This window comes from Sorex araneus, chromosome 8 (genome assembly GCF_027595985.1).
Source record: "Sorex araneus isolate mSorAra2 chromosome 8, mSorAra2.pri, whole genome shotgun sequence".
Classification (NCBI taxonomy): Eukaryota; Metazoa; Chordata; class Mammalia; order Eulipotyphla; family Soricidae; genus Sorex; species Sorex araneus.
In genome coordinates, this window is record NC_073309.1 from 44271512 (window position 1) to 44283768 (window position 12257).

Sequence of the window (12257 nt, forward strand, 5' to 3'; positions counted from 1 at the left end):
GAACATGAGCTCTGCAGGCGGTTGTCCCTGGGTTGATCCCTGGCACCGTTCTTTTGTCGGCTCAGCAGAATGCTTTGGGACACTGATTCCAGGGACAGGAGAGCAGGGCTGGGCAGTGTCTAGAAGTCTCCACAATGACAGGGAACCCATTCTTCCAGGTCGTGACTCCCTGGCCATTAGCAGGTTTCGCTGCCACCAGGTTCTGGATGATTTTATCCAAACCAATATGGTCTGGGGGTTTCTGTGTCCAGGAGTTCCACTGACAAGGTACTTGTGTCCCCTGTCTGCTCCTGTGCTGCTGTGAATCGGTCCAGGGGGTCTGTGACCCCACAGACACTGATTCCATCCCCTGCACCACATAGGGTACCATGTGTGCCCTTGAGCCTCGAGTCGGGATTCAGTCCGGAGCACCTACTGGCTTGGTTCCTGTACCAAACCAAACAAAAAAAGACACGGGGTATCTCTTTTCCCACCAAATGGAGATGTTTTTCTCCCCAAATTAAGGAAGAAGGGGTTCATCTTTAACCTTCCGCAGCACCGCAGGAAATGCCTTTTCCAACAAAGCAGGAACAGCCCCGCACACCATCAGCTCACCCGAGAAATCTCATGACAACCAAAGATAATCTCTGTCTTTTCTCTGGGAACAGCAAGACTCTCCTGGGAGGAATTTTTGTTGTTGTTTTTGCGGGGTCACATCCAGCAGTGCTCAGTGATTACTCTCGGCTCTGTGCTCAGGGGTCAGTACTGGTGTGCTCACCATATAGGGTGCTGGGAATTGACCTGAGTCAATTGCCATGTCCAAGGCAAATGTTCTACTCATTGTCCTACTGCTCTGGCCCCAACCAGGATTTTGTTTTCTTTTTGGGTCACACCCGGCAATGGAGAGGATTATTCATGACTTCTACTCGGATCTCTTTGACAGCCATGTCCACCTGCCCACGTACCAAATTCCGCAGGATGGATATGTCGTTCTCAACGTTCTCCCTTCTGAAATTCGATACACCATTTCATTAGTAAAGACGCAAACAGCACCTGGTCCGGACAAGGTCAGACCCGAACACCTGAAGAATCTGCCACCAGTACTCATCAATACACTGGCTCGACTCTTCACACGCTACCTGTCTGAATGCAAGGTTCCGTCTCAGTGGAAAACCAGTAGGATCGTTCTGTTGTACAAGAAGGGAGGCATCCACAACATTGGCAACTATCGCCCAATCTGCCTGCTGTCTGTCGTCTACAAGTTGTTCACTGGTGTCATCCTGAATAGAATAGGCAGAACACTAGATGAAGGACAACCATGCGGGCAAGCCAGGTTCTGAAGGGGATTCAGCACGATAGACCATATCCACGCAGTGACCAAATTCATTGAAGTTTCGAGAGAGTTCAAGATGCCGTCCTATCTAACGTTCATCGACTTAAAGAGGCCTTCGATTCTGTTGAGACTGAGGCAGTCATCAAAGCCCTGGCCAAACAGGGTGTTCAAACTCAGTATATCAAAATCCTCCATGAGCTTTATTGTGGATTCACCACCAGGATCTCACCATTCTACAAGGAAGTGATCATTGATGTAAAGAGAGGGGTGCGGCAGGGTGATACCATTTCACCAAAACTCTTCAGTGCCACCCTTGAGAACATCATGCGATGACTGGAATGGGAAGGAATGGGAGTGAAGATAGACGGTCGGCAATTACACCACCTCCGCTTCAATGATGACATTGTTCTCATAACACCAAACATTAGCCATGCGGCACAAATGCTGGCCGACTTCACCACAAGTGTGGAAAAGTCAGATTGCAACTGAATCTCAACAAGACGACGTCCATGAAAAACAAACTGGTCCCGGGGCTGGAGTGATAGCACAGCGGGTAGGGCGTTTGCCTTGCACGCAGCCAAACTGAGTTCGATTCCCAGCATCCCATATGGTCCCCTGAGCACCACCAGGGGCAATTCCTGAGTGCTGAGCCAGGAGTAACCCTTGTGCACCGCCAGGTGTGACCCAAAAAGAAAAAAAAAAAAAAAAAACCAACTGGTCCCTGAAGCTCCATTTGCTCTCAATAGAATGAACATCTCTGAATGCAGCAGCTATGTGTACCTGGGTCGAGAAATCAACATGAGGAACTACTTGGTGCCAGAACTGCGCAGGAGGAAGAGAGCAGTGTGGAATGCCTTCAAGAGCGTAGAAGAGGTGGTTAAGAGAATGAAGAACCTCTGACTCCTGGCACATCTTTTTGATTCCACTGTTCTTTCTGCACTAACATATGCCTCAGAGACCTGGACCCTATGCAAACAGGATGAGAACGCTATTAGGGTATCCCAGAGAGAAATCGAAAGAGCTATGCTGGGAGTGTCGCATATCACTCAAGTGAGAGAAGGAATCTGGAGTTCTGACCTCCGTCGACGGTCAAGAATCAGGGACGCTATCTTGTTTGCCAGGGCATCAAAAATCAGATGGGCCGGTCATGTAATGTGATTCAGAGATGACCACTGGACTAGAGCTGTTACTGATTGGATTCCACGGGACGGGACATCAGAAGACCTCGTGGCCGCCCACCAACTAGATGGTCAGATTCTTTGTCAAATCCCTGAATGAACGATTTGAGGCTCTTTGTGTGCCTGGAGCAAGCAGATATCATTTGGCTGCACTAGCACGCAACAGGGACAAATGGAGATGTTACTGGCGCCCACTCGAGCAAATCGAAGATCAACGGTATGACAAGTGATACAAGTGATACCTGGAGTTGCCTGGGGGTTACTCCTGGCTCATGTACTCAGGAATTACTTCTGGTGATGCTCAGGGAAACCATATGGAATGCTGGGAATCGAACCCGGGTTGGTTGTGTGCAAGGCAAATGCCCTACCCGCTGTGCTATCGCTCCAGCTCCAGGATTTTTTGTTTTGTTTTGTTTTGCTTTTTGGGTCACACCCGGCATTGCACAGGGATTACTTCTGGCTCTGCACCCAGGAATCTCTCCTGGCGGCGCTCAGGGGACCATATGAGATGCTGGGAATCAAACCCAGGTCGGCCGCGTGCAAAGCAAATGCCCTACCCGCTGTGCTATCACTCCAGCCCCCAGGATTTTTTTTTTTTAAACCAAATTGCTTTTAGTTGATATTTTTCCCAAAAATAATCATGATTTTGACAAAACATCTGATTGGCCTCTCTGAGGTCATAACAGGCAGACAGCTCTAGGGCAGGGCTCAGGGGCCATGGGTGTCATAATTCTCTCTAGCCTGGGAGGTAAAGGCAGGCAGGACTTTGCATCCGGAGCCAAGTTCCATCCCAGCATCTCATGGTTCCAGGAGCACCACCAGGTTAGAGGCAAAAACAAAACCCAGAATCCTGTGTCCTCCTTCAGCTGCGGGAGCAAAGTCAAGGTCAGAACATCTTTTGGTGCATGGAGCCGGCACTGGCTGCACTTCCCAGAGTCACATGTGAGGAGCCACTTTTTGGGTGCAGGCCATGCATGTCCTTGAAGGTCACAGAGGTAAGAGGGGACCCCTCCCCCGTCTTGGGAAGCAGCATGTCTGCACCCACACCCATGCACAGGCAGGAAGGGTTGTGGGTGCAAGAGGAGGCTCAGGAGAGGTGGGGAATGCTTGCCAGGAGAGGACCAGGAAGTCGATGGACCAGCTGGAAATTCAGAGCCAATCCTGAGAAGGGACCAGAGTGTGATGCCTTCTCCCCCCGCCTCCCCTTGGACCCTAGGGCTTGTCAGGGGAATCCTCAGTGGAAATTCATGTGTTTTTTTTTAATTTTTTCGATTTTGGGCTACACCTGTTGATTATCAGGCATTACTTCTGACTCTGCGCTCTGGAATCACTCCTTCAGGGGACCATATGGGATGATGTTGGGAACTGAACCCAGGTCTGCTGCATGCAAGGCAAGTGCCCTAACCACTGTACTATTTCCCCTACCAAGAAGTTCATACTCCTAATAACTCGGAAGTTTATATTCCGAACAGTTTCCACACCTCTCCTGGGAATGACAGTGGGCTAAGTCCTGTACTGCCCTTCTCTTCCCCTTCCGACTGCTGGCTTTGCACTCAGGGATCACTCCTGCAGGGTCTCAGGGGACCTTACAGGGTACTGGGTGAGTCGGGGTCAGCCTGGAACAAGGCAAGCGCGGCCTTGGGGGGACTGTATGGAATGATGGTGACTGCATCGAGGTCTGCTGCTTGCAAATCCAGCACCCTACTCTTTCTTTCTCTTTCCCTTCTAATGGGATGTCGGAGATTGAACACAGGTGAGCCAAGCAACTAGATCTGCTGCAGTATCTCTCTGGCCTACTAAGAGTTGAGTGGTCAGGGCTTACTCCTAGCGGTGCACTGGGGACCAGACGGGATGCTGGGAATCAAACCCAGGCGAACATCCTCTGGGCGGTGCTATACGGCTCAACCCCAGGAGGAAGATTTTTAGACCCCGCCCAGCAACAGCCCAGCCAATGAGCAGCGTATTTCTCAGCCAATCATAAAGCAGAGCCTGGGCCTGGGCGGAGCTCAGAGGCTGCAGCGCCTGCTGTGCACGCTGAAGTTGCAGGTCTTTGCGCCCATTTGCCTGAGCCCTGAGCACCGCCAGTGCAACACCCCGCGAAGAGAACCGCCCCCAGCGCCTCTATGTGAGTAGCCCCAGCACTGCTGGGCGTGGTCCACAACCAAAGTGAAAGCGAGTAAGAACAAAACTAAGTCAGAGAAAAAGGGGGCCCCAGCGATAGTCCAGCCGCGGAGGCGCTCGCCTTTGCACACCACTGACCCAAGCTCGATCCCTGGCACCCCGCAAGGTCCCCGGAGCCTGTCCATCCTGAGTGCACAGCCAACTCAAGGGTCAGGAGGAACCCCTGAGCGTAGCCGCGAGTGACCTCTGCCTCCATTTATTTTTTTTTTTTTTAAGAAAAAAAGCTCTTTTGTGGCTGAATCCGGGTTTGAGCACCTCCAGGAGTGATCACTTGAGCGCAGTTAGGAATAAGCCCTGATCACGACCAGGTGTGGGCACCCCCGGAAAGGGTACCCAAGAAACTTCCCCACCTTCAGTCTCCTTTCGAGGGCTTTTTTTTTTTGTTTTCCCCTTTTTGGGCCACACCTGGCGATGCTCGTGGGTTGCTCCTGGCTCTGCACTCAGGAATTACTCCTGGCGGTGCTGGAGGATCATATGGGGTTTTGAAGGTAGATCCCGGGTCAGCTGCCTGCAAGGCAAAACCCTCTCCCCTGTACTATCGCTCCGGCTCCTCCCTTCGACTTCTTTCCTCACTAGGCGCCACTGCTTACAGCGATGAGGGTCGTAATCATTCGCAAATCACACCATTTCATCACTGCACCCTTTCATCGCTCTCTTTTTTTTTTTGCTTTTTGGGTCACGTCTGGCAATGCACAGGGGTTACTCCTGGCTTTGCACTCAGGAATTATCCCTAGAGGTGCTCAGGGGACCATATGGGATGCTGGGATTCAAACCCGGGTCAGCCACGTGCAAGGCAAACGCCCTACCCGCTGTGCTATTGCTCCAGCCTCCTGTACCCTTTCATCTTTTACAGTTGTTACAGTTCTATAATATTCTACTGTTATATATTACATAATGTATTCTATCTTTTAATACACTATAATATATTATTATATATTGTTATTTCATATGATATATGTATATATTATATATAATACAATATATACCACAGCTTCTTTGTTTATTCATCTGTCATTGGACATTTAGGTTGTTTCTCCACATTGGCTATTGGGCTTAGTGCATTATTGAATATAGATGTGTATGTCTTTCAAGTTCATAATTTTTTTTTTGGTGGGAGCCACATCTGGCAGTGCTCAGGGCTTTCTCCTGGTTCTGTGCTAAGGGATCACTCCTGGTGGGGTTATGCTCAGGGCTTTCTCCTGGTTCTGTGCTAAGGGATCACTCCTGGTGGGGTTAGGGAGGAACCATTTGGGGTGCCAGGATCAATCCCCTGTCAGCTGAGTGTGAGGCAAGCTCTTTCCTGCTTTATTTTCTGGCCGCTCAAATTAGAGTGTGTGTGTGTGTGTGTGTGTGTGTGTGTGTGTGGTGGAGGTAGATGCCAAGAAGCCGCTTGCGTGTGTGTGTGTGTGTTGTGGAGGTAGATGCCAAGAAGTGGAGTCACTGGTCATTTGACAGCAGTGGAAGTGGTACTCTATGGCTCCCCAAACAAAAAAACAAGTCTGACAAACATAAGTGAGTTGATACTTTTTCACGTGCCTGCTGGGTATCCTCTCCAGGGAAGAATCTGCTCATAAGATGGAGATTTTCTTGTTCAGCTTCTATCTTCTTCCCTGGAGCACCATCTCTGTGGAGGGCAGCTAGACTTAGCAGTCTCGAGCTCCAGAAAAATCCAGCAGCAGAGCAGGCCCTGAGATCCGGCGAGATGGGGGCCTGGATTGATAGGACAGCGGGGAGGACATTTGCCTTGCATGTGGCTGATCTGGGTTGGATCCCCGGCATCCCATACAATCCCCCGAGCACCGCCAGGAGTAACCCCTGAGCATCACTGGCTGTGCCCCCAAAAAGCCCCACTAATATCTCTGACTCTCTGAGCTCTCAGATCTGCGACTCCTCGTCCTCACTCCAATGCCACTTGTGTCCCCAGCAGATCCCTGCACTTGAACTTTTTATTCTTCCTGGGTGGGGGAGGCACAACCAGCAATGCTCAGGAATTACTCCTGGCAGTGCTTGGGGAACCATATGGGATGCTGGGGATTGAACCGGGGTAGATTGCTTGTAAAGCAAGAGCCCTCCCCGCTATGCTATTGCTCTGGCCCCTCTTTGAGCTTTTTCTGATCTTTGTTTGGATTTTATTTTATTTTATTTGAGCCCTGTCCCTTCCCCTGCTGGGTTGAGCCCAGTGGCACTTGAGGACCAGGCGGTGTTCGGGATGGAACCAGGTCCTGCTGTGTGCGCCCCACTGTCTGTCTGGGGCAGGACATTTTCTGTGGCTTGATTTTCAGTAGCTCCTTTCTCTCTGTTCAGGTCACAGAAGAAGTATCTAAAAATTTTTTTGTTAGGGGCCACACCTGGCAGTGCTCAAGGCTTACTCTTGCCTCTGTGCTCAGAGATCGCCCCTGGTGAGGCTCAAGGGGCCACAGAAGGTGCTGGGGATCAGACCCGGCTGGCTAGGCTGGCTATGTGCAAGGCAAGTGCCCAACCACTGTACTATTGCTCTAGTCCCCAGAAGTAGTCACTGTCACTGTCATCCTGTTGCTCATCGATTTGTTCAAGCGGGCACCAGTAACGCCTCCATTGACTTGTTGTTACTGTTTTGACTTGTTGTTACTGTTTTTGGCTTATCGAATATGCCACAAGTAGCTTGCCAGGCTCTGCCGTACAGGCAAGATACTCTCGGTAGCTTGCTGGGCTCTCCGAGAGGGGCGGAGGAATTGAACTTGGGTTGGCCACGTGTAAGGCAAACACCCTTACTGCTGTGCTATCGCTCCAGCCCCCAGAAATAGTATTTATTTATTTATTTTTATTTTGCTTTTTGGGTTATACCCAGCAATGCTCAGGTATTACTCCCGGCGGTGCTTGGGAGACCATGTGGGATGCCAGGGATTGACTCGGGTCAACCCCATGCAAGGCAAACGCCCTATCCACTATACTATCACTCTGGCCCTCAAGTAGTATCTTTTTTTTTAACATTTATTTTTATAGAGGCACGGTGATTTGCGAAGTCATTTGTGGTTGTGTTTCAGGCATACACTGTTCCAACACCAGCCCCTTCTCCGGGGACCGCTGCCCTCACCCCCCCCCCATCCTGCCTCCGTCGCAGGCAACTTTGTTTTTCCCTTGAGATGGTTTCGCGAATATCACTTTATCAGAGGGAGGTGGCATGCTGGGCGCTGCTCAAGGCTTCCTCCTGGCTCTGTACTCAGGGCTCACTCCTGGCAAGCTCAGGGGACCATATGGGGTGCCGGAGACTGAACCCAGGTTGGTCGCATGCCAAGAAAACTTCTTGCCCCTGTACTATCACTCCAGCCCTCATGCATCTCACTTTACCCCTTCCAGCATCCCCTCCTCCCCCTCCACCAGGAGGAAGCCTTTTCTTTCTCTTTCTTTTTTTTCTTTTTTTTGCCGGGGACACACCTGGCAATACTTAGAGGTTACTCCTGGCTCTGTACTCAGGAATTACTCCTGGCGGTGCTCAGGGCACCATATGAGATTGAACCGGGGTTGGCTCCAGGCAAGCACCCTGCCATCAAGCAAGCACTGTACCACCGCTCTGGCTCTGGGAAGCATATTTTTTACTGGGCCGCCCAGCAGTACTTTGAGGGCCTAGAGGATCCACTGAGATACTCTTATTTCAGACTTCCCCAACCTCCATCTCCTGCAGCCCGAGCCCACACCTGCCTAGGACCCCTTTGTCCCCTGCCCTGCTCAGTGTAAGCACCTGGTGGCCACTATGTTCTGCCTAGTCTGGCTGGATTCCAGGTGCACAGAAACTTGGAATAACTCTTATTTATTTATTTGCTTTTTTGGGTCACACCCAGCAATGCTCAGGGGTTACTCCTGGCTCTGCACTCAGGAATTACTCCTGGTGATGCTTGAAGGACCATATGGGATGCCAGGGATTAGAACTCAGGTTGGCCACGTGCAAGGCAAACGCCCTACCCGCTGTACTATCGCTCCGGCCTGGAAACTTGGAATAACGCTAACTGGGTTGAGCTACCCCTGGCCGTGCTCAGGACTCACTTCACATTCTGTGCTCTCAGGACCCTTAGCCATGCTGAGGATGGAGCTGGGATGGGCTGCAGGCAGGATGAGGGCTTAAATCCCTCTGCCGCGTTCTCTCCGGCATCTCAAGAACTCTCGTTCAGAGGCACGTCAGGATGTGAATCTGGTCCCCCACACTCTCTCAGTCCCCAGCAAGGAGACCTCCCCCTTTGAACGCTCCTTTCCGAAACTCTCCTGTCTTTTCCCTGCAGGTTTGGCGCAAGAACCAGCGAGGTGATCGAGAGAGGAGTGACAGGGCTGGACAGCGCCCATGTGCCTGACAGCCCAGGGGAGCCCTGCTCTCCCACAGACTCCCCCGAGTCTCCCCCCAGCACTCCCGACAGCACTGCCAGTCCCTCGGACCCAGAGGCACCTGCGGCCTCCTATGGGGAGCACCCCGAGGGGGCAGGAGCCTCTGAGGGGAGCTCAGTCCCGGATTTGGAACCCAAGGACCCTTTGGATGACATACAACTGGACGTGGCTGAGGCCCCGTGGGCGTCCAGCACCCAGAGTATCGAGGAATTTATCCAGATGTATTGGATCCCCGGGGACGATGACCTCTCAAGTCTGGACCAGTATTTGCTGCCCTCACCTGAAGAGCTGTGACTGTGGGGTCAGTCCAGGAGATGGTGGGGGGGTTGCGCCCTGCCCACTCAACCCCGAGATTTGGACCCACCTGCACAGTGACAAGTCCAGACAGAGACAAGAATGTCTATTCCCCTTGAGCTCCTACACAGTGCTCTCCTGCCGGCCCGTTCTCTGCCAGAGGGGTCCTGTAAGAGGGCCAGAGAGTGCTCCGGGGGGCGGAGCGTGTGCTCTGCAGGTGGGAGACTCAGGTTTAATTCCGGGCACCACCCGATGGCCCCCCCCAGCACCACCAGGAATGAACCCCAACCCTGAGCCAGGAATCTGCCCTGAGTATCGCCACGAAGGGACCCCAAACCAAAGAAATTGGAACAATTGCAATCACAGAGACTGAGGCCGCTGCTGGACCAGGGCTGGGACCTGAGGCTTCTGTGGCCGAGGTCTGACCAGGGGCCAAGCTGATGAGAAGAAAATCTGCACAGATGCCGGCCTGGGACCCGGCTGATGGGGAGAAACATCAGTTTCCCACCAGCCTTCTCTCTCCCTCTCCCCCTTGCCTCCCGGTACTCGGCATTTGGAAACGGGGTTCTCACCCAGTCTCGGGGGCCCACTGCTGGGGGTTCTCGAACAGCCTGGTGGACGGGTTGATGTTTTATGTCTTTGCATCCTGGCACTCTTCGGGGGAGAGAACTCGGGACCTCAGCAAGTAAGACCTGCCCTGGCCCGGTGCCATGCATCCTCGTCACCCTCACTGTCCACTCAGTAAAGGACCCAGCCGTGGGCAGAGGGCCTGTGCTCCAGAGTCAGCCACGCTGCCCCGGGCGTGGGACACACGTGGACACTGCCCTTCTGTTCAGAGCAGCGGGATCCATCTGGACGCTGAGAGCTGGGATGCTAGTCGGGAATGTGGAAACTTGTGATACTGGAGTGGGCGGTTTTTAGAAGGTTCCACATGACCGGGAAATAGTTCCCCCAGGGTCATGATGCCCTGGCCAGGAGTAGGTGTCGCCTGCCTGTGTTCCGGCTGCCAGCTGTGTGACGTGGGGCTCCGGTGAGGCTGCAACTGCACAGTTGGGGCTGGAGAGACCAACACCGGGGCCCTCAGCCCGCCCCGGACACGCAGTACCTCATCATTCACAGAAGGGAGCCTGGTCCCCTCCCCAGAGCGAGGGAGAAGGGGTTCATCATCACCGGTCCTTGCTCTGGTCAGCCCCGGAGGATGTGCCATCCAGCCCCAAGGGAGAGCGGGGCTGTGCAGGACAAGCTGGCTGCCCCCCTCCCCGTCTCCCCCATATTTTAATCACCCCCACCGGATGAGCTTGGGCTCCCGTGGGGGCCCCACCCTGTCCTGCCTTCCCAAGTCAGAGTCTTCCCATGAGACTTTGCTTACCCTGTTGTCTGTTGTTTCTAAATAAAGCCATAAACCCGTTTGTTTGGGTAAATAACGAAAGCTTTTTCATTTGAGGGGAACCCACCAAAGCAAGCTGCAGAACGAGAATTTGGTGATTCTCGGTCTGTTTTGTTGGGAGGCGTGGGGGGAGGGAGGGGGGAGGGTGGGTGCTCAGGATCTGTCGAGCGGCAAACAGACTGGCAGACATGTCCATGTGTGCACGCTGAGGGCAGGAGGCTGGTCTGTGAGGAGCATCTGTCAGATGATCCCAACTCTGACATTCTGGAACACACGAAACAAGAGAGGAAATGGCTGGAGAGAGAGCATGGTAAGTGAGGCGCTGGCCTTCCACACAGCTGACCTGATTTAAGAGGATCACACTGAGGAGCGCCACAGATGGTCCCAGTAGAACTGTTAGGAGTGATCCCTGGGCCCAAACCAGGCATAAGCCCTGAACACCCCCAGGTGTGGCCTCCCCACCCCAAGATAGTTAATGAAAATACTTACCTTTATTGTTCACTCACCTTTATTGTCTTTGGCAAAATTCAGTTGGGTCAGGAACTTTTTTTGGGGGGAAGGCACACCCAGAGGTGCTTAGGGCTTATTCCTGGCTCTGAGTTCACTCACGAGAGCATATGGGGTGCAGGGTGGGGGTTAAATATGGGTGATCCTCTGCAAGGTAAATGCTCTACCTGCTCTACTATCACTCCAGCCCTGGACCAAGCACTTTGTCTAGTATCTGGAAGAAACAAGAACACTTAAAAGCATCAGTAGGTAAGTGATCTGAGTCATTGCTTTGGCTCTGAAATTAGGTGAGACAGAGAGAGAGAGATTTTTGGAGAGGAATGGAGAGGAAGGCGGCTGCAGACACTTAGGAGGGAGCTAAGTGGACCGTCCACTCTCTGCTCTGGCTCTCCCACTCCCCGCCTGTGAGCCCAGAGTTTTAAACTCAGCCCCCCCCTCCCCGGGCCCCATCCTCAGGGTTTTCATGTGGACGGAGTGACCGCATAGGCTAAAGTTGGTTTTGTACACCTGCTTTGCTGTCATGTGGTCTATGGTGACCCCAGGATACTTCCGAGATGCAAAAATAAAAAAGCTCATTTTCCAATCTGGGTAGTGGCTAGAGGATTTGGTCAAATCTTGTGGGAAAAAGAAGTCATCAAGTGGGGGCATGGTGGGGGGGTGTGGGGCCAAGAGCTTTGTCACTTTATTTTTGGATTTTGGGGACACATCTAGCCGTACTCAGGACCTACTGGCTCTGGGTCAGAGATCACTCTGGGGGACCATATGGGGTGCTGGGGGAATCAAACCCAGGCCAGCCAGGTGCAAGGTAAGTGCCTTACCCGCTGTACTATTGCTCGGCCTCTTTCGGGGGTGGGGGAACACACCCGGCGATGCTCAGGGGTTACTCCTGGATCTACACTCAAGTACCACTCCTCTCCTGGCACTGCTTGGGGGACCCTATGGTATGCCAGGAATCGAACCCGAGTCACCCGCTTGCCAGACAAATGCCCTCCCTGCTGTACTATCGCCCCGGCCCCGCTCCGGCCTTTTGTATCGCTTTATTTAA